Below are 21415 nucleotides of genomic sequence, written 5' to 3'. Positions count from 1 at the left end.
GCCATTGTCACCAAGTGTGATACTATCATAACCATTGCTATCATTGGTGTTGATTGAGTTGAATATTCTTACATCACCGGTCATATGTTGAGTGCACCCACTATCAAGAACCCAATGCCTTCCTTCGGCTTTGTAATTGACCTACAAAGGAAGATCAATTCTTTTTAAGTACCCAAACTTGCTTATATCCTTGAAGGTTAGTGACTAAGCTCTTTGGCACCCAAATGACTTTCTTCTTTGAGCCCACAATTGGAGTATCAACAAACTTAGCATGCACTCCATTAACACCCTTGGTGAGCAAATAACAAGAATCAAACTTAATTGAGGATACATTTGGTTGCTTGTTCTTGTTCTTGCAATATTGTTCTACATGCCCAACTTGCTTGCATCTATTGTAAAAATGACCATTTTTTCTTCATAAAACTAGTCTTTTGAGGATCAAAGGCTGCCTTACCTTTCTTGGGGGTATAGCCCAATACCTCTTTGTTGAGAGAAAACCTTTGGCTACCTAAGCACTATAGTAAGCGGGTCTCACCACCATAGGCATTGCCTAAGGCACGAGTGAGCTCATTTACCTCATTCTTAAGGGTTTCATTCTCAACCATAAGTGAGGCATCACAAGTGAAACCATCACTCATAGGTGATGTGGAAGTGGATGATGAGCTACATGAGGGGTTAGCGGGAGCAACAACAATAGGCTTATAGAATGATTCATCAATTATGTCACATGTTAAGCCTACGTCACATGTTACAATTACTTTCTCATTTTGTTCAATGAGAGTGGAATAAGCTTTTTCAAGCTTCTTGTGAGCCTTGCCAAGCTCCTCATGGTCTTCCTTTAGACTCTCATCAGTAGCATTGAGCTCATCAAAGACTTTCCTAAGGGCTTTTAGTTCCTTAGTCAAGTCTTTGCATTCTCTTAATGTCAAAGTGAGTTTTAGCATCTTTAAGCATGTCAATTAGTTCATGTTAAGTGGGTTCATCATCATCATCACTTTCATTTTTACTTTCACATCCATCATTATGAGATTGTACCTTAGTAGCCTTAGCTATGAAGCAAGTCGATGGAGTATCGAAGCGAGAAGACTTCTCATTAATGACAATGCTTGCAAGAGCCTTCTTCTTGGTGGTCTTGTCATCATTACTATCATCATCATCACTTGAGGAAGTATCACTATCCCAAGTGACCATATATGAACCACCCTTCTTCTTCTTCTTGAAGATCATCTTCTCATTCTTCTCCTTCTTGTCCTTCTTCTTACCCTTCTTGTCATCATCTTTATTCTTACTATTGTAGGGGCATTGAGCAACAAGATGATACTTGCTACCACACTTGAAGCACCTCATTGGTTCATCCTTGTTCCTTGATGATTACTTCTTTCTTCTTGCATGATAGCCCTTCTTCACCATGAATTTGCCAAATCTCTTCACAAATAGTGTCATCTTCTCATCATCTTCACCATCCTAAGAAAATGAGTCTTTATCTTCACTTGATGTGTCTTGCTTGGCCTTGCCCTTGCACTTGGATGATGAATCAGCCTTGAATGTCACACTCTTCTTCTCATCCTTCTTGTCCTCTTTCTTCTCCTTCTCTTCCTTTTCATCATCATCTCTATATGTGTCATCGGTCATCATATCACCCAACACTTGATTTAGTGTCATGGTGTCCAAACCACTCCTCACTAGAATAGTAACCAATGTGCTAAATCTTGAGGGTAAGCATCTCAAGAACTTATGAGAGAAGTCTTTGTCCTTCACTTCTTCACCAAGTGCTTTGAGATTATTGACTAGCACTTGGAGCCTATGAAACATCTCCGGCACACTCTCGTCATCCTTCATATTGAAGCTTGCAAACTTTTCCTTGAGAATGTATGCCTTGGCACCCTTTATAGCTTGGGTGCCCTCAAATGACTCCTCCAACTTCTTCCATGCCTCATGAGCCATCTCAATGTTCTTGATTTGCTCAAATGTTCTGTCATCCACGGCATCATAAATGGCACTAAGAGCAATGTCATTGTTTTGTAGCAACACCTCTTTGGCCGCGGATGGAGCTTCTGAATTTGCTACCTCAATCTTGGTCTCCACCATCTTCCACACTTTTCTATTGATACCACTTGAAAGGTGACCATGACTCTGATACCACTTGAAAGGTCCTAATAGCTAGAGGGTGAGGGGTGAACAACCTATAAAAAATTCTACAACAACACTAAGCCAAGTGGTTAGATAAAATTGAGACGAAGCACATGTTGCACTAGCCTACTAAAAATGCAAGCCACCTACCAATAATTCTAGTTGTTATAGTCTCTATGTCACACACAAGGCTAAGTCACTACCACTAAGTTAGTGAGCTCTCAACGGCTAACTAAAGAGCCTCACTAACTAAACTAGACAAGACACAAGTTAGCTCTCAAAACTAACTACACTAAAGAGCTTAGCTACACTAGAAAAATAAATGCACAAGAGAGGTAGTGAGTTGTACCGCCGTCGCAAGAGATATACAATCAATCACAAGAAATCCTAGAGACAATGATGACACAATTAATTTTTCCTCCAAGGTTCACCAAGAGTAACAAGTTCTCCACCAAGCCCAAATTGCCCAACTAGTGCCACAAGATGCTAGACCACTAAGCAATACACTAGAGGCTCTCCAATCTCACTTAAGATGGTAAAATCAAGTGTGCAAGTGAGTGGATGTAACACCCCAGTGTTACGATCTCGTTTAGTACCACGATTTAGGCCAAAGAAAATTTCTAAAACGGTTTTCTTGGATTTTGAAATTTGACTTATATTTAAAAGTATCACTCGTGGCGAGTTATATTGAACTAACTAGTTGAGTAGTTCTGGAATGTAGTTCAAAACTAGGAGTTACAATTTTCTAGGACGGAAGCGATAGACAATGATGTGTTAGTATTTAATTTCTAGCTAAATTTCTTAAACACTAACTTGATATTCTTGTATCACTAGCGGCATCCTGGTGAGTATCTTGGCGTGGCGAGGTTCGTAGAATGATCTAACGTAGCAGGGTTATCTCAGGATTGCTCGAAACTCCTTAGAACGCACGAAGAACTATGTTCGGTGCTCTATTCGTGAACTGACGCGCTGTGCGACGAACCCATCTTGGCCTTCTCGTATCTTTTACCCTAATCACTCTTTGGTCACGCCGAGTGTTTCCCTAGCTAGCTGGTGGCATGGACCTTGGATTAGTGAAGATGGCTGAACCCTAACCTCGCTGTTTGGTGGCCTTGGCATCGATTTAAAAAGCATGCACAGCACTAGTTTTGGCCGTTCGGCCTTTGGCCGTGGTCACCCCGTGTCTCAGAGCACTCTGGCCGGGTCTAGCCACACCGTGTCCTAGCCCATTAGCTGAGCGCCTGGCCAAACCGAGTCACCGTTGCCACGCTGCCATCCCCGCTCGCTTGGTTGCCCTCCTCCTGTGCTTTGCCCCGCTGGCCCGCGGGCTAGCTTGTGTCTGTCGTCTACACCGGGCCGGCAGGGTCACATCCGCTCTCTATCGTGCGCAAGCTGGCCAGGCGCGACGCTGCTCTCTTGCATCGGCGTAGGTCTATGCCCCTACCCTCTTGTCACCTCGGTCGCTGTAGAGCTCGTCCTGGCTACTCAACCCGCCTAACTTGCCCTGTTCTTGACATCATCGTGTTCCCTGCTGCGGCTGTTGCACATGACCGCGTGCATGCACATCTTCTTGGCGATGTCTGCGCTAACCAACGTGCCCTATTGGTCACGCTGTGCCGTGTGCGCCCCTACCTCCACGCCTTGATCACTCAACCAGTTAGCTTGCTGACCCGCTCTGCTCTATGCTTTTAAGTCATCTCGTCATCGCCAGTCGCCATGGCCGCCTCTCCTTCCCTCCCAAAATTCATCATGCATGGAGCACTTCCCTCCAATTCCTTGCGCACACTAGTGCCCGAGGTCTTTAGCTTTCCACTACAGTCAACCGTGGTGGGAAATCATCCACCAGCGGGCGAGTGTGAGGCATGGCCGTCGTCGCTGGTCAGTTCATCGCTGGAACAGAGCACGATTGGGGGTGAGGTCTTATCCTTCAGTGGGGTTCCAATTAGTTGTTCATATGAGCTCACATCATTTCCCTTGTGCCGTTGCTCATCCCCATCTGGCCAGCGAACTCTCTGTTCACGACGTGACGCGACGGTGCCAAGCTGGAGCGCGCACAACCTATCGGTGTGCACGCGGTTGACTACCTTGCCGAGCATTACAACCTCGACCGACCCTTCCTACATGTTTTTGGTGATGTCCTTCTGCTTTTGTGGTAGTCGGTTTGACTAGCTAAGCTTTGTGCTCGTCAAGACACTCTCGCCGCTGCCGGTGAGCTCGATTTAGATGCCATTTTCGAGGCTGGGTCGATAGGGAGTAGTGCTAGTGCACCTAAGGCTTCTAGCATGCTAGCAGTAACTTAAGAAGAGGTTTCTGGTGATGCTGCACAGCCGAAAGGGCTGTTGTCGCCGGCGTCGATGTACCCACGGCCGTACCTCATCACGGCACGTGTCCCCGCTGCGGTACTGCACCGTTTGTGTGTGAAATGCCACGATCGGTTGATCTTGACGGGTGTAGTCGTTTGGTAGTGTTGGTTGTTGCCGGTGGGGCCGTATACGCTGGCATTTGGCCGGAGTTGCATGGCCTCTGTAAGTCCAGCCAGGGACCTTTGAAATTCCGAATTCGAATAACTCCAGGGTTCCTGATATAAAGCTCTTAACTCAATTGAATAGTGCTATTGGTAGCTTCGCGAAAAGAAACAAAAATGAGGACCTTTTAGCAAAACACCAGCACCCGCGCTGGATTCCGGTTTGGGGCAGGCCACGCACTGGGCCGGCTTGCCGCCGACCGCGCCTGGGCCGCCGTTGCGCCCTGCGCTGGGCCGGCCGGTGGACTGGGCGTTTGGGCTGCTCGCGCGGTAATCACCGCTGCTGGGCCGTCCGTGCGATTTCGCTGCTGCTGGGCCGTTGTGGTCGGCCCTTTCTATATTCTAAGTGCTTTTTCTAAATAGGTTTCTAGTTTAAATTGTAAAAATCAATATAAAATGGTATAGGAATCCAAAAAAATTGTAAAACTAGTTCGGTTAAGTTTCTAAAATCATGATCTATCTAATAGTGTACTTTGTTCGCATAGGTTCGATATGTTTTTTAGAATTTCTCTAATTATTTTAACATGCTTAATATTGTTAAAATGAGAACTTGTAAGAATTTTCGGGATAAATCGGTGATAGTGTTGACTCTAAAAATTTGATAGTAAACTACTAATATTATTAGCTCCTCACTGTAATTTTTGTAGCTCTAGAATAATTAGTTGCTAGATAGATAATGATGTCCTATTGCGAATAAAGATTAAATTGACAGAATAGAATAAAGAAACAATGTTGGTTTATATAACTAAAACAATTATTAGGAAATAACGCCTTGTTCGACAACATGAACATGTAGCCTAAGTATGGTCGTCGTTAGAACTAGCTCGTTAACTGAGAGGCGTAAAGCGTATTTATACGAGTCACGATTGCAGTCAATTAATTATATCTTTGCATTATATTGCAAATCATAATAGGGACGTCGATAAATCATGGAGTCATCGGGAGTTGCTGGAGAAATGATGCTTTTGGAGATCATGTCGCCATGATGGAAAGCTAACTTCTGATTTTATTTTACCCAGGCAAGCCCCGATGCATAACCCCTACTTTTCTGTAGTTTAAATTATATTTGTGCATTAAGTTTAAAGGAGTTGATTGAAACCCACTTATATATATATATATCTTTTTCCTATGAGTCTTACTAGTATGTCAGGATCGGGTAGAATGCTATGCTACATGACTCTGGTAGAAGTCAAGTGATTGTCTGTCACTCGCGAGAGATGGGAAATATATTACTGTATTCTTATCACCTAGAAAATATAAATGGTGGAAAGGTAAAATGGTGACCGGACAGGGATATGGTTTGGGTATGGGTGGGTGTAAGAGGTTGTGTCGCCGTGGATGCGGGGCATGACTTGGTTACACTGTTTTCCCCTGTCTGGTCGGTTAAGGACCGATCGTTGCATAAGACTCTAGGTAGGTCACAAACTTATTATCCTGAGCACATACTTGTGTATGGGCGCTTGGAAGACTTGTTGCTCTCTTATCGCAGATCCGGCTCTTTCCGGACCGACTGTTAGGGTTTTATTTTGGTGGAGGAGGTCCTTGCACCGCACTGAGTCTAGGACTCAGGGGCAGGGGCTTGGAGTCCCAGTTTGGATGGAGACCTAGACACCCAGGACAGGAGAGTGATGGGTTGGTCCTGCTTATGCCTGGGGTACAAGCGGGGCGTGTGTTTTTGGGGTACCCAGCTGGGGGCATTGATTCGCGAATCACCGAGAAATCCAGTACGGCTTGTCTACGGTTTAGCATTGTAGTAAGAACTGAAAGATGAAAGATGGAAGATGGACAAAGGAAATCTGATTGCTTACCACCTGCTTGAAAGTAGCACAGGTGCTTACATAGAATGGTTAGTTAATGAACCAATGCGGCTATTAATAAAAATCGAATATAAGGACGCACGCTTAGTAATACTTCCTGCAAATGCAATAAAACCACAAGCCAGATAGCCTTGCATATCCTTGGAGTCTTTTCTTTCCTTCTGTCGGGTAAGTCTTGCTGAGTACAATTGAGTACTCAGGGTTTTATTCCCCCTGTTGTAGGTGACAGGTGGATGCTAGAGCTGACTCTTGTGTGGGGATACCTCCTGGTGGGCTCAGCGAGGATTCCTTTACGCTGCGATCATAGTTTATTTACAACTCTCACCAAATGCTTTTATAATGAAAGATTTATAATCTGTTGTTATAACTTATATAGTAATGCTTCATCATGCTATGAATATCTATTTATTTCTGCTGTAATTCTGATCACATGTTTATATTCCGCTGTTAAATTAAACTGGTTATAACTCTAGTAATATGATTACATTCCGCTGTTATAATGCTAAATATTATACTCTGATGTGGTACTACAAGTGATGTAAGAAATGGTTAAGAATGATGTATGATTTATTCTCTCATTTGTGATCATAATGGCAAAAATGTGGATTTTCGAATTCTCCCCTGGGGTGTACCCGATGGAACCGAGTAATTTAGTGTTCTCCCTCAAGTGCTTAATGTCTAATGGAAGACAAGCACTCCTGGGAGGCATTAGATTAGGCAGTTCTGCCATAGTGGAGTGGAGTGCTAAGCTCTCAAAGGGTGTACATAGGTGTGGGAAGTACCAAGAGAGTGGTCAAGGCCGGCCACCATCTCTATTTATAAACCCACAAGCAAATAGAGTCGTTACCCCTTTGGAGCAGATTCTACAAGGGCACCGGACATGGCAGTGGTGGCACCTCCCTAGGGGTGGCGGCACCCCCCAATGGTCGACTCAATAGTTAGTTTGACTAGCGCAGGGTCACTGGACACAGTGGTGGCGATGGCACCGCCACAGGGGGGTCAGTGACCTCGCCAGGCCAGCCCTCAAAAACAAGCCTCTTGAAAATTGGGGCTGGTGCCACCAGACATAGGGTGGCAGTGCCTTGTCTGGTGACCACCCCCAGTCACCCTCCTCTCTAGATAAAAGGGGCGGTGCCCCGACGGTGCACCGGACACCGCCTGGTGGTGCGCCACCAGTGCTAGGGGCGGTGCCCGCCCTCTCTCTGCATCTCTGGACCAAGGCCAAGTGGTCACCGCCCCAGGGGGTGGTGCATCGGACAGCAAGGGGCGGTGCCCCCAGGGCAGCACTCTAAGCTCGGTTTAGCTTTCTTTTCTTCGCCTTTTTCACCACCTTTGCAAATGTGCTAACACTCCAAGTGTTTCACCATCACGTGCAAGTGTGTTAGTATTTTCACAATCATTTTTCAAAGGTTAATCACTTTCTCGCCGATCGTGCACTAGGCCTAAAATACAAATGCAAGTTTTCCAACACCTAGTGGCACTAGATGATCGAGCTGTCCTATAACAGCTCCCCTCTTAATAGTACGACCATCTATCCTAATTGTGATCACACTCTCTATAGTGTCTTGATCACCGAAAACAAAATGGTCCTATGGATATCAATTTTGCCTTGCGCCCATTTTGTTTTTCTTTTTCTTCTTTTCCAAATCTCGGAGCTTGATCATCACCACGTGTCCATACCACCACCATGGACTTCATTTCATGTGGCCATCTCCATCCATGAGTGCCACCTCGCTCCTTCACTTGGCCAATCTAGTCACACACTTAGATGCAAGGATTAATCCAAATAGGTTTCATCAATTATCAAAACCAAACTTGGGCTTTCACCGAGTGTGCAACCCTGATCCGCTTCTGTCGATCGAAATGCTATCACTGAATAACCATGGCCACGCCTGCCGGGCCCGTGCCTAGCCGCGAGCGCCGACAGCGGCCGCACCCTTCCACCCCACGCCCTGCCATGCGACCCTCGCTCCACCACGACCGCGTCTAGCCACGAGTGCTGGCAGTGGCCGAGCCCATCTGCCCCATGCCTAGCCGTGCGTGCCCCACTCCGCCGCGACCACGCCCCTCTGCCCCGCAGCCCTCCGCCCTACGCTCGGCCGTGAGCATCCCACGCCGTCGAGCACCCCGGTCCGAGCCTCCACCTCATGTCAGAACGCACGCCTCACGTCAGCCAGCACACTGGAGCGAGCAAAGGCGATGACACCGGTGGGAACATTTGGCGCGACTCAACTACCGCGAAACTTGGAACCCCCGTGAACGCACTGGATCTGCGCCCTCAGGTTGGGGACGCCGCCGACCTGTACAACATTGCGGGAGGAGTCTCGGCCTCGGGCAACGGGACATCCTCGTCGCCTCACGAGACGACGCGAACGTCATCTCCTGGAATCGGCGGGTTGTTTTTTGTGAAATTGGCGTCGTAGAGACGGGCTCAAAGGACGCGTTGTACTTGCCCTAATGGCATATTTGCTCTACAAGTTTTCGAGAAAACAAACAGCCGCTATTCAGGGTGTTTGGTGTGCTACCTACATTCTGAAAATGTTACAGTTTTAGTCTATCCTTCGTAAAACTATCTAAGAGCATCTCCAAGAGACTTTTTAAATCTCACTCTCTAAATCGATCATCATTTGCACAAAAACCGCTTTCTATATCTTTTCAATCTCCAACAGTTTTTCTATATCTCAGCGCACTCTAGAGAGTTATTCTCGTCTTCTATTTTTCGTTAGCAAAAAATCCAGAATAGAAGATGACTATATTTGGATAACCATTTAGAGAAGTTATTGGAGAGTAGTATTTCACCAAAATTTCTATTCCTAGCATTTAGGAAGGATATATAGAGTCTCTTGGAGATGTTCTAAAGTTTAATCAAACTTATGTAAAACATTAATATTTATGACTATATATTATAAAAATTTAGAGAAAATTTGAGTCAAAGTATCTCAAATTTGACAAAAATTTAGAGAAAATTACACAAATTTATGACATCAAATAGGTATAGGTTTAGATGTATTTTGAAAATATAATTAATTTAGAATTTAATGACACTTAGTTTGTATCATAAATATTATTATTTTATTATATAATTTTGGTCAAACTTCAGATGTTTTGACTCTTCAAGAAAGTTAAAATGACTTGTAACTTGAGACGGATGGAGTATTCTATAATGAATATAGTTGACAACTTATCATAAATACTAATATTTTTTTATATAAACTTAGTCAAATTTAAAATAGTTTGACTCGGTACTGTACAACAATTGCATTCTTTTTATACTGTACAACAATTGCATTCTTTTTATCCCGACAGAGGGAGTATTCTCCTTTCGTTTCGTTTATCTTTTTTTTCATTTGGATTGTATTACTACCACTACCGTGAATTACGAGGGGTTAGGGATTGCTGAGCTACAGCCTGCACCGCTGCAGGACATGATGTAGGTAGTGACGTGGAGGTAGCTCGACTGTATCGATGGTCGGTAACTTCTAAAATTCAGATAAACTCGAAATTACTCCCCAAAACGTCTTTTGTTTTATAAGCCCCAAAAGTCTGTAGCATGGTTACTGTCAAACCAATAGTCTTGTTTGCTTATGCTGAAATTTAACTTATACTGATGCTTATGCTGAAATGTTGTGAGAGAAAAATACAGTTGTATGACTGCAAGTAGCTCAAGCAAACAAGACCGCTACCCAATCTGCTCACTGAAACGAGCATTATTATGTTCCGGTTTTCTGAAAAATCTCTCGTAACAATGGGTGTGACGGCAGGCCAATGTTGATTATTGAACAAGTGAACGTGTTGGCCTGTAAAATGTGGTAACGAATGTGTTACAGCAAGAAGAATGCGCAGCCAGGTCGTCTTCATCAAGCGAGAGGCAGTAACCGATTCTAAAACGACTGAATGCTATCTACAGGCTTGGGCATGGGCTCATCTCGCAGGAAGTGCTCGAAGAGCTTCAGGCCCTGCCGCGGACGGTGCAGGGGAACCTCGTGCCCTGCACCTCGGATCGTCACCAGTGTCAATCCCTTGTACACTTGGCACCACCCACCAACCTAATCAAGATTCACACAGTAAGATTCCAGCAAGAAGAAGGCAGTGAAAATGTCAAGGTGGATGTAGTGCTGCCACTGACTAACCTCTTCATCGTCCGTACCAAGGATACCAGTTTGTGACAGTTTGTAGAAAGAGGGCATCAATGGAGTATCTTGTCGCGGTGAGGGGAACAACAGAATCAGCATCACCACTGCCAAATTGTCCAATGTAAGAGATTTGTAAAATCCATATTCAAAAGAACAACCACACACATTGATTTATCATAAATTTCTTATGTTAAACATCAGCAATGTTGCCACTTCCAAAGATTTAGAGTTGAGCGCAAACCATGATCTAAACAGAAACTCAACGTACCTGAAAACCCATATCCTTAAGCCTGCAGCGATAAGTTCACGGTATATAGGAAGCATCGATCTCGGAGAATCTTTCCAATAATCATAGACTGGGTCACTGCAAAGAATCAGTGGTGTTTAGTGCGTCTAACTAAGAAGAGGCAGCTTTGCAGGCAATCAAAAGAAATATTTGTGACAAAACCAGCAGAACAAACCTGCAGGTTACCCAGGGGTATGGTATTCCAGTGACATTGGCATGTAAAGCTTTCTGCACCTCAGGTAAGTTGTAGTACTTTGTGGAGTACTTCTCGGTGCAGGGATCATATCCTCTGGGCAACCAGGGCTACATTTGAACAAGTGTGATGTCAGGAGATACATGAACTATTATGCTTCACAAGTATTACACTTCCAGAAGTGTGAAACTACAGTAAGTAGTTGCACGGCTGTTAGAAAGAGTAAGATGCCATGTTTTGGTAGCAAAGGAAATGTACCGTTCTTCCTCTTATTAGCCTGCGCTTATGAAGTGAAGTCTTCTTACAAGTTGGCGTGTAGATGCTGTATGCATCAATATTGCCTTCCTCAGCCTCAGCAATGTCAAAGATCTTGTTGCATTCCTTCGACGCATGCTCAGATACCTCAAACTGACAGGCCAACCGCAACTTCTCATAGGTTTCATCAGAGATAAGCCCATGTGTCCACATGTACTCAAATGTGCCAATGAAGTCATGGTAATCATCAATTACCGCATTTCCAACCTACAGTATTGACTGACCACTGTCATTGTGAACAGAAACGAGGAAACAGAGCATCAAGAAAAGATATAGATTCAAGTTCTGAGTTCTGACCATGAAGCCTTTGAAGTTTAGGATTGGCTTCTCGATGCCTTTGTTGTTCCGGTATACTAGTTGAGACAACTGAGGCACATAGTGGCCTGAACACAGTCATTGCAACCAATTAGGGTCGAGGAGTCTAAATGTAATTGCTGGGTGACGCTAATAACTGCAAAATCCTCATCGTAAATTGGCCAATTTTGACAGCAATTCACCTGCGTAGCTCTCTCCCGTGATGTAGAAATCAGCGATAACTTGTATTGTGGAAACCGCTCCAGCCAATTCACCAAGAAATTGTACGAATCATGGGCTGCAGAAGAGCATGAGATGGAAACACCATAAGCCTAAATCTCACTCTCTAAATCATTATTTGAAGAGTCATTTGCATAAAAATCGTTTTCTATATATTTTCATTCTCCAACAGTTCTTTTATATCTTATGTGCACTCTAGAGAGTCATTCTCGTCTTTATTTTTGGCTAGCGAAAAATCCGAAATAAAAGATGACTATATTTAGATAACCATTTAGAAAAAAAGCTGTTGGAGGGTAGTTTTTTATGAAAATCTCTATCCCTAACATTGATGAAAGATATAGAGAGTCTCTTGAAGATGCTCTATGAGCAAGAATCTCTGCTGCTAAAAAAAAAAGTGAAACGGACCCGTCTACCACCCGTGGTGAAGCCGCTAGGATTGAAAACTACCGGTGATTTTTGTACTGCGCAGACATGTGGCCCACGCTCTCCCCGCTCCGTAGCCGCAGCATCGCCCCCGCCCCGTCCGCCGCCCGTGCCCCAAATTTCTCGTTCTCCCCAACTTCTCTCCGATCCGCGACGTGCCCCACGCGCTGCTAGCGGCGCTCGTCCCCTCACCCCCGGTCAGCGGCGCTCGGCCCCTTTTCCTCCAACCGGCGGCACTCGGACCCTCCCGGTCGACGGTGGCACACTCTATTCCCTTCCTCCTCACAGGCAATGCTCGGCCCCCTCCCGCTCAACCGGCCTCGGCGCACGCGGCAACCTCCTCTACGGTGGGGCTGCTAGCAGCGCGTGCTCTGTCGTCTCTCGGACGGCGCTCGTACCCTCACCCTGGTGGGACTGCTCGGGCCATGGCTCCCAGTCGACAGCAGTGTGCTCGGTCGTCTCTCGGACGGCAGCGCTCAGATCCTTGGCCAGTCGAGCGCTCAAGGGCCTCCGGTTCGTCAGCCACACCACGGGCTCCTCCGACACCGACAACTGTGCTGGGCTTGGGCGCAATGTGGAGGAGAGGTCCAACGTGTTCGCAAGCGACGGCCTACTCGCCCATGATGACTGCAGCGACTGCATCTGTATGTTTCGTCCAAAGAAAAGTTCTGTTGGTAGCCATGAACGACGAAATCACACACATCTATTGTACGAAATCTTGTGGTCGTTGCCATGAATGCTTTTTCTCAGCCTCCCTTTGCCTTAGATTTTCTAATATCCTGTCAACTATTGCCACTACTATGCTGTGGCTTGGATTCACAGAAATCAAAATAGCATTTTTTTTTGGGTCCAATGACTTTGTAGAAAAAGTGCATTCAGTTTGCCTAGATCCTGCTTTTATCTTCTTTGTACATTCTATTGATGAATGATGCCGTGATTTGCTTGACTCTTCTAACTTATTGTTTTATTCCATTACCTAACACTTTATAATGTATTGTTGATATACATACACAGTAAAGATTTTTAAAACCTCAGGGAATGTTGAAATATGTGCTTTCATAGAAGAGATTTCTGCTGCAACATCAAGGAGCTTGCTGCTCTGCAAGGTCTGCTGGCGTGCTCATCTCTTGATGTGAGTGATCACCTTACCTGCATCAACTCCATACCCTTTCACCAAGCCATAAGAATATTGTTCACGGTCATGGACCATGACATGGGGGATGAGGGCTAAATCTTTGCAGTCCACCAATTGGGAACCAAAAGGTAGCTCTGTGTTTAATACTTTTCAAGATATGGAAAGCAGGGGAAAGACTGTAATGGAGCAGTATGAGCTGGGCATATTGCTGGGGAAAGGCACATCTGGCAAGGTGCACTATGGAAGGAACCTTTAGTCCAAAAGAACTGTTGCTATTAATATGAGGGACAAGGACAAAGTGCTCAACGTTGGGCTTTCATACCAGATAAAGCATGAGATCACAACAATGCGGTAAGTGGCACATAATTGTTGATCTTCATAAGGTCATGGCGACACGAAACAAGATCTACAGCAAAGGGGAAAATTCTTAGTGAATGCCACCACAAATGCTGCCCCAGCACTTGCTACGAGGCGTCGAGGAGCAAGAAGAATACTCATGAAGATATGTATGTTTTTTTTAGGGAAATGAAGATATGTATGTTGATTTTCTCATGCAGTAATTTATTTTTCAGTTCTTGCTGCATCAATCAAAACGCTTTTTAAGATCAAATGTATGCTTCCAATCAGGTGTTGATTGATTCAGTCTTGTGTTGAGCTTCTGATTGAATCAAAAGGCTTTCTAAGGGACTCGGATTCAGATCAGGTGCAAACGGAGGCCGATGAGTTGCAGTCTTGTGTTGAGCATCTGAAGTGACAGATAAATTCAGACAACAGACAACCTTCACCTGTTAAAATTTTGTCTATAATGGCAACTTTTGAAAATTTAGTTTTGGCCTCCGTACAACTTCAGACAACCTTCAATAACAAAAAGCCTTGTCTTTATTACTCAAATAATTTGTTGTCTTTATTTCTCAAATAATTTGAGGCATGAATGTATCTTCAGATATTTTGACCGACATGATAAAAAAACACAGCACATAGAACATATATGATCCTACAGGTCAATATAATTTTGGATGTATCTGGTTTTAGATAAATTGGGGCACTGTTTTTTTTTATCTTTATACTTATGTGAAAAAAGTTTGAATATAAGATTGCCTTTCCCGTTGCAACGCACGGGCAGTCATCTACTGACAGTAGGAGAATGGATACATGTAGAGTCAAAGAACTGACAAATATGTTAATCACTCCCGCAATTCACCTGTCTTGTTGTCACCGGCAGTGTACAGATCATAGGTGGTGTTGGAGTAGGAGTAGCCGACGCCGGCCGGCGAGTCCAAGAACAGCATGTTCGCCACTGCAACAACCCAACCAGCCAGTCATCCCCATGACAAACACGCTACAGATCAAAGTAGGCGAGCGCGCCTAGGCATCAAAATTGGACCTTTATTCCAGGGGTAGGGGTTCAAGTAGAGCGTCCTGCCGTCGGCTTTGATCCGGAAGGCGCCGAGCTCCTCCGACGCGCCGTAGCCGACGGAGGAGCACCCGGGCCCGCCGTTGAGCCAGAGCACGAGCGGCGCGGACTCCGCGGGCACGCCGGCCGCCTCGATGAGCCAGTAGAAGAGGGCCCGCCCCGCGGCCGCGTCGACGGTGACGTAGCCGGAGTACATGGAGAAGTTGACCGGCGGCTGGCCCGGCAGGCTGCCGATGCGGTCCGCCTCCGCCGCAGCCGTCGCGGCCGTTGCTGACGCGGCGCGGAAGAATAGCGCTAATATAGCGGCCAGGACCGCGGCGGCCGCCATTGGCGCTCGCGGCAGGTCACTGGATCGGAGGGCAGCGCTGGTTGATGCAGAGGAGCAGAGCGCAGAGTGATGAGGATTGGACTATCAAAGTAGAGAGCCAATGGATGGAACGGAATGGCTGCTGACTAGTAGGAGAATTTTGGGGAAGCGTGGAACGGCGCAAGGCAAGGACATGGAGTGGTTGTTCGTTTTTTTTTACACGGGGGCTTTTATATTTTTACCATTATAATGTTTGGCATTTATCCGGATATTACTCTTAAGATGAGACTTATAACTTTACCAGATTACAGAAGTTTTAGCTTTAGATTTACCAGTTTTTGCACATGTGGTATGACACGCTAGCTCGACACGCTGGCACCTAGTCAGTATGAGCACATAAAATGTCGTTGCTTACCCCTATCTTGCTCCTCTCTCTCCATCCTCGACAACTGGGTCCCGCGGCACCTGTCACCGTCAGGTGGGCCCCACTAGCCAGCTTGGTCTTCTAGCTCGTGGTTGGTTCCCCATGGTTGCTACTCTTCGATCCCGTGGGTAAAAGGACGGAGGATGGAACAGCACGCAATAGTTAGCGGAGGAGGAGGCGTGGCCGCATGGGGGGCGGTCGGACGGAGCTCGGAGCAACACGACGTGAGGAAGCCGAGGAGGAGGCGCGCGAGCAGCAGCTCCACCGCGGCCTCGCCGGCGCGGGCAGTGAGCAGCTCCCCCGCGGCCTCGTCGACGCACGTGCGAGTAGCAACTCCGCCGCGGCCTTGCGAGCGCGCAGAGAGGGAGGCCGAGGTGGTGGCTCACCCGCTGGGGAGCTCGCATGGGGAGCAGCTGCTCCGGCGAGCTGGGCGTGAAGGTCGTGTCGAGCCTGTGGTGCGTGCCACATCCAAGCGCTGGATGATGGAGCTCTGGCCATGGCGAGCGGCGCCCGGTGGTGCTCCTATGTGCGAACGGAGGAGCGTGGCCTGTCTGGCTGTCTCCCATCCAGGTGCTGGAGCTGGAAGACGAAGCTGACTAGTGGGCCCCATCTGGCAGTGATAGGTGCCGCAGGACCCAGCTGTCGGGGATGGAGAGAGAGGAGCAAGGCAAGGGTAGCAACGATATTTCACGTGCTCATGCTGACTAGACGCCAGCGTGTCGAGCTAGTGTGGCATGCCACATGCGCAAAAGTGGTAAATCTATAACTAAAACTTCTCTCATCTGATAAAGTTGTAAGTGCCATCGTAAGAGTGATATTCGAATGAGTAACAATCTTTATAATGGTAAAAATATAAAAGCCCCTTGGAGATTCCGTCATTCCTATGGTTGGTTGGCTAGGCTGGATCGTCACTCGTCAAATCGGCTGAATGGTTTGATATGGGGAGATAAGTATTTGCCATCCTTATGGACGACACCTCTCCGTTTGCCAGTTTTACATTGGCATCTACAAATTTTTCATAGCAAATATTAACCCGGCCATCCTAATCCTCCTACGCTTTTGCTACTTTTGCTGATGTGGCAAGCCAGCGCGGCAACGTACCTACGAGCCCTAACTTGCCACAGGAAAAGACCTTGTCGCCCTCGCCTCCTTCTATCTTGTGGCTCCAAACGCAAACGCGATGGATGGCTCTGAGAAGGACTGGTCACGGCGATGGCCGGACACCGCACGCATCGCTCTAGAACTCGATTCAGCGTGGTGCCTTGCCACTGCAGATCGCGTTGAGGTTGTGGCGCGTTCACACGTGCATGGCGTGGCGGCTGCCTCAACGTCGTGCTGCTACGATGGCCCCCATGGGTCCACTGGCTAGAAGTAGGAGTCATGGTGAAGAAGTAGAGGACGTCGAGGCCACGACAAAGGACATGGTCGACGGTGACAAAGAACACCGTGTTGCCGACGAGATAGGGGCAGCAGGGCAGGGAGCAGCTGTCGAAAGAGCGGCATGAGCAGTGGCACGTGGTGGATGGTGGAGTGCGCAAGCCACAGCGCGTGGTCAGGGGTCCGAGGGGCCCCTAGCAGTGCGGTGCGCCCCTTGACTGGCTTGTGATGGGTGATGACTGACACCATCTTCCTGGACAACTTGGTGGTCACGCTATGCAAGTACAAGCACGAGGAGAACATGGAGCAGGATATGATGCACTCGTTTGGCTAGGAACGCTAGAAGCCCTAGTTTAGTTTTGGATAATTGATGAAACCTAAGTACTAACCTATGTCATCTAGTGTGATCATGAGCTAGGTTAGTACATCCAAGTGTGGATCATAGTGGCACTCAAGAGATGGTGATGATCACATGAAATGATGAGATGGCCACATGTGATGATGATCAAGTGCTCAACTTGGAAAAGAAGAAAGAGAAAAATAAAACCCTATGGAGATCATGGCAAAGGTATAATTAGGGATTTTGTTTTAATGATCAAGACACTATAGAGAGTATGATCACATTTAGGGTAGATGGTTGTACTATTAAGAGGGGTTCTTAACTAGACAATTCGGATCATCTAGTGCCACTAGGTGTTAGACTTCATGCATTGCATTTAGACCTAGTGCACTTCGGAGAGCAAGCAAAAATATTTATCGAAAACTGTTTTGAGAAATGCTAATGTGGCTCTAACATGTTTTGAGAAAACACTTTGAGAGTTAGCATCGCTTGTGGAGAGTAGCTCGAGTTGACGTGGATCGAATCGTGCAAAAGTTTGCAACTCGAAGAGCTAGTGGAGGTGCCTGGGTGGCACCGCCACCCCCTGTCCGGTGTATTGCCCTGCCTATGGCAGTGCCAATCTAACCGAGGCCGAGAGTAGCTGAGTTGGGGTGGTCTCCGAACATGTTGGTGTACACCACCCTATGCTCGGTGGTGCACCTGCCATGGGCACCATCGCCCTTGTTCGGTGTCACCGCCTCTTTTCACCCAAGGCTAGTAGAACTAGAGTTGGGGCTGAGGGAGCACCGCCCTGGTCACCGCCATAGGGTGGCAGGTGCATCGCCCTAATTATCTAGAGAGGGGTGTTTTTGGGGGCTCGGCTGGGTGGTCACCGCCACCCCCATGGCGGTGTCACCGTCACCCTATCCGATGACCAACTAGCCATTGGTCGACCATTGGAATTCGACCATTGGGGGCACCATCACCCATTGTCCGATGACCGCACCATCCTGTCCTGGTGCCCTCGCAAAAAGAAGCTCCAAGGGGTAATGACTCTATTTGTTTGTGTGTGTATAAATAGAGGGTGTGGCCGGCCTTGGCCACTCTTTTGGCACCTCATACACTTGTGCACACCCTTTAGAAGGTGAGCAACACACTCCACTCACTTGTTCACTTGATGAAAGTGCAATCAAGCCCTAATTGTGGGTTTTGGTGATAATGACCATGCAATTAGAGAACTAATGAGATTTATCGAGATGACAAGCAGGGAATTTATATTCAAGGATGTTACACAAAACAGAGGAGCCTCCAATTATAAATGTGATGGCTTCAAACTCAAAGGAGGTTTGAATTCTTTTATATTTCAAATTTGAGTATAGGAAAAGTCGTACTATAAAGGGGGGCACAATGCTTAAGCTAACATGTGCTACCAAGTGCTTAATCTTACATAAACATTCTTAGTTACTTAGCCAAGACAACCAACACTTCACTCTTACCCTTGCTATCTTGCCTGGTGCGGCAGTGCCACACCTAGAGAGAGGCACTACCATAGCAGCGGCACTGCCACACTTGAGCCATGGCACTACCAGTGACTTAAGTGACCATTGGGGTTGGGGGGTATTTATACCTTTCCCCTTCCTCCCCAACGTCTCTTTTGCTCTCCCCACTCATTCGGGTCGCCCAAGAAAAGAAGAGTGCCCTTCTCTCTCTCCTCCATTGGTGACCTTGAGCTCCCAAGCATCCCCATTGATTTCCCCATCAATCCTTGAGAGAAAAAGGTCCCAAACTCAATTAGAGAGCAGATCCTTTGATTCCCCAACTCAAAAGAGCACTTAGTTCACGTTTTGGCCAGCAGTTGTGTTTATTACTCTTAGAGCTTTGCTCTTAGCTGGCTAGAGCATCGCCCATCAAGCTTGCCAACTTGTGTGGCAGCCTCAGGAGGTTTGTAATCATCTTTTGAAGCTAGTAAACTCACCCCTCATCTCAAGAGTTGAGTCTCTTGACTTGAGAATGAGGAAGGGTTGGAAAGCCCTAAGCCTTAGTGGCTAACCTCAATAACGTGGATGTAGGCAAGCCTTGGTGGCGAGCTAAACCATAGGATAAATCATTGTGTCATCTTGTGCTTGATTTACATTATTTGTATTTTATATTGTTGTTGTGGTGATTTCTAGGGTTTGTGGTCGATCTACTTGTGTGTGGTGTTCCTACCACTTCTAGCTCTCGATCTGTGAATCTCATACCTGCAGGAAGCTAAGGAATTTCTCCAATCTAAGTTTCCATTCACTGATTTTGAACTAGTGAATCAAAGTTATCTGCAGGTGCGGTAGTCTCGCTGTTCTAGCCCGGCAGTGCCACTATCCGATAGTGCCGCTTGTCAGAGCGGTAGTGCCGCAGGTTGAATTTGACAAAAGTTTGAGTAGTTTGTTTTGATAGGCCTATTCATCCCCCTCTAGGCTAACTAGAGATTCTACAAGTGTTATCAGAGCAGGTTACCTTGTGAGCGCTTCACCATGTGAGGTATGGAGCCTAGAGGAGAAGCTAGTGGCAGGAAGCCGATGGATGTCGACACCTGATAGCAGCGAGTTGAGTGCGTCAACAGCAAGGAGCACCACGCTACTATATCTTGAGGCTACCGATGCCGAAAGAGCTCTCATTAATAATGAGAGAAGAAGAAGAAAGGAGGCAAGAAAGCTCAAAAGAGAAGCAAGAGAGAAGAATAAGGAGCAGCAGCGGTTAGAAGACAAGAAGCAAAGAAAAAAAGAAAGAAAACTCAAAAGAGAGGCAAGAAGAAAAGCTAGGAAGAAGAAGGAATAAGAAGAGAAGGCAACAAATGCATCATCAAGTGACATATCAAGTAGTTCTGAAGATGGAGATGATGATGAGTCCTACCAAGTATCAAAGGGGACAAGAAGGAGAAGAAAGAAATGGGCAAAGCTAACAATAACAAACATGCCACCGTATCCTTTAACTATTCTTCTATACCTATGACTAACCATGATCGGAGGTCTTTCATCAATGTGCCCATGGGCAAGCTACCTCATTTAAATGGGACTAACTTTGCCAAGTGGAAGCACTTGATGAGAGCCTATCTTATAGGTCCTGACCCCAGCATTTGGGAGATTGTTTGCAATGGATTTGAGCCACCGGTTGATCTGAAGAACCCAACACTAGAAGAGATGAGAATCATTCACCTCAATGGTCAAGCCATAAGTGTGTTGCTTAGTGCTTTGGATGGTGATGAGTACAATAGAGTGATTGGGGTTGATGTTGCCAAGCAAATATGAGACACTTTGCACCTAGCACATGAAGGGGATTAACAAAGTGAGAAAGACAAGAATTGATTTGTTGATGTCAAAGCTCAATCGGTTTGTAATCTTGGATGGAGAGGGGCCACAAGAGATGTTTGATAGGTTGATGACAATGGTGGGCAAGATTAGAGGCTATGGTTGTGATGAGCTAGATGATCACAAAGTTATCAAGATTATGTTGGAGGCTTATTCACCTAGAAATGAGACCGTAGTGACTCTAATTAGAGACAAGAAGAAGTTTGAGTACTTCACACCAAATGATGTAGTTAGGAGAATCTTGACTTTTGATATGCAAAGAGAAGAAGCAAATGAGAGGAAGAAACTTGGAGAATTGCAAGCAAAGTTAGAGGGCATCAATATCAAAGATGCAGCTCTCAAGGCCAACAAATCAAGCAAACAAGGCTCTACAAGCAAGTTCAAGATCAACCAACAAGCTTCAACTAGCAAGCCAAAGCAAGCAAGCAAGTTCAAGAAAGAGTAGAGACCACATCATCTTCAAGTGAATGTGAAAATGATGATGATCAATATGAGAAGATTGATGATATTGCTCTCTTTATGAAGAGGTTTCACAAGGACCTAAAGAAGCAAGGCTACAAGGTAGTGAAGAGAAGCTTCCCAAACAAGAAAAAGATGACATGCTATAATTGTGGAAGCACCAATCACTTCATTACCAAGTGTCCATATGAGATCAAGGACAATAAATACAAGAAAGACAAGAAAGAGGACAAGGCCGAATGTAGGAAGAGCAAGAAAAACATGGAAGAGGCTCACATTAG

At 46.2% G+C, this 21415-nt stretch overlaps 1 pseudogene; it reads right to left on the bottom strand.

Annotated features, from left to right (window-relative positions):
* Nucleotides 1-9986: 9986 nt before the first annotated feature.
* Nucleotides 9987-15364, bottom strand: LOC136449580 (serine carboxypeptidase II-1-like; annotated as a pseudogene).
* Nucleotides 15365-21415: the final 6051 nt, after the last annotated feature.

Source organism: Miscanthus floridulus, chromosome 5 (assembly GCF_019320115.1).
Source record: "Miscanthus floridulus cultivar M001 chromosome 5, ASM1932011v1, whole genome shotgun sequence".
NCBI lineage: Eukaryota > Viridiplantae > Streptophyta > Magnoliopsida > Poales > Poaceae > Miscanthus > Miscanthus floridulus.
This window is presented reverse-complemented; position numbering and strand designations above follow the sequence as displayed.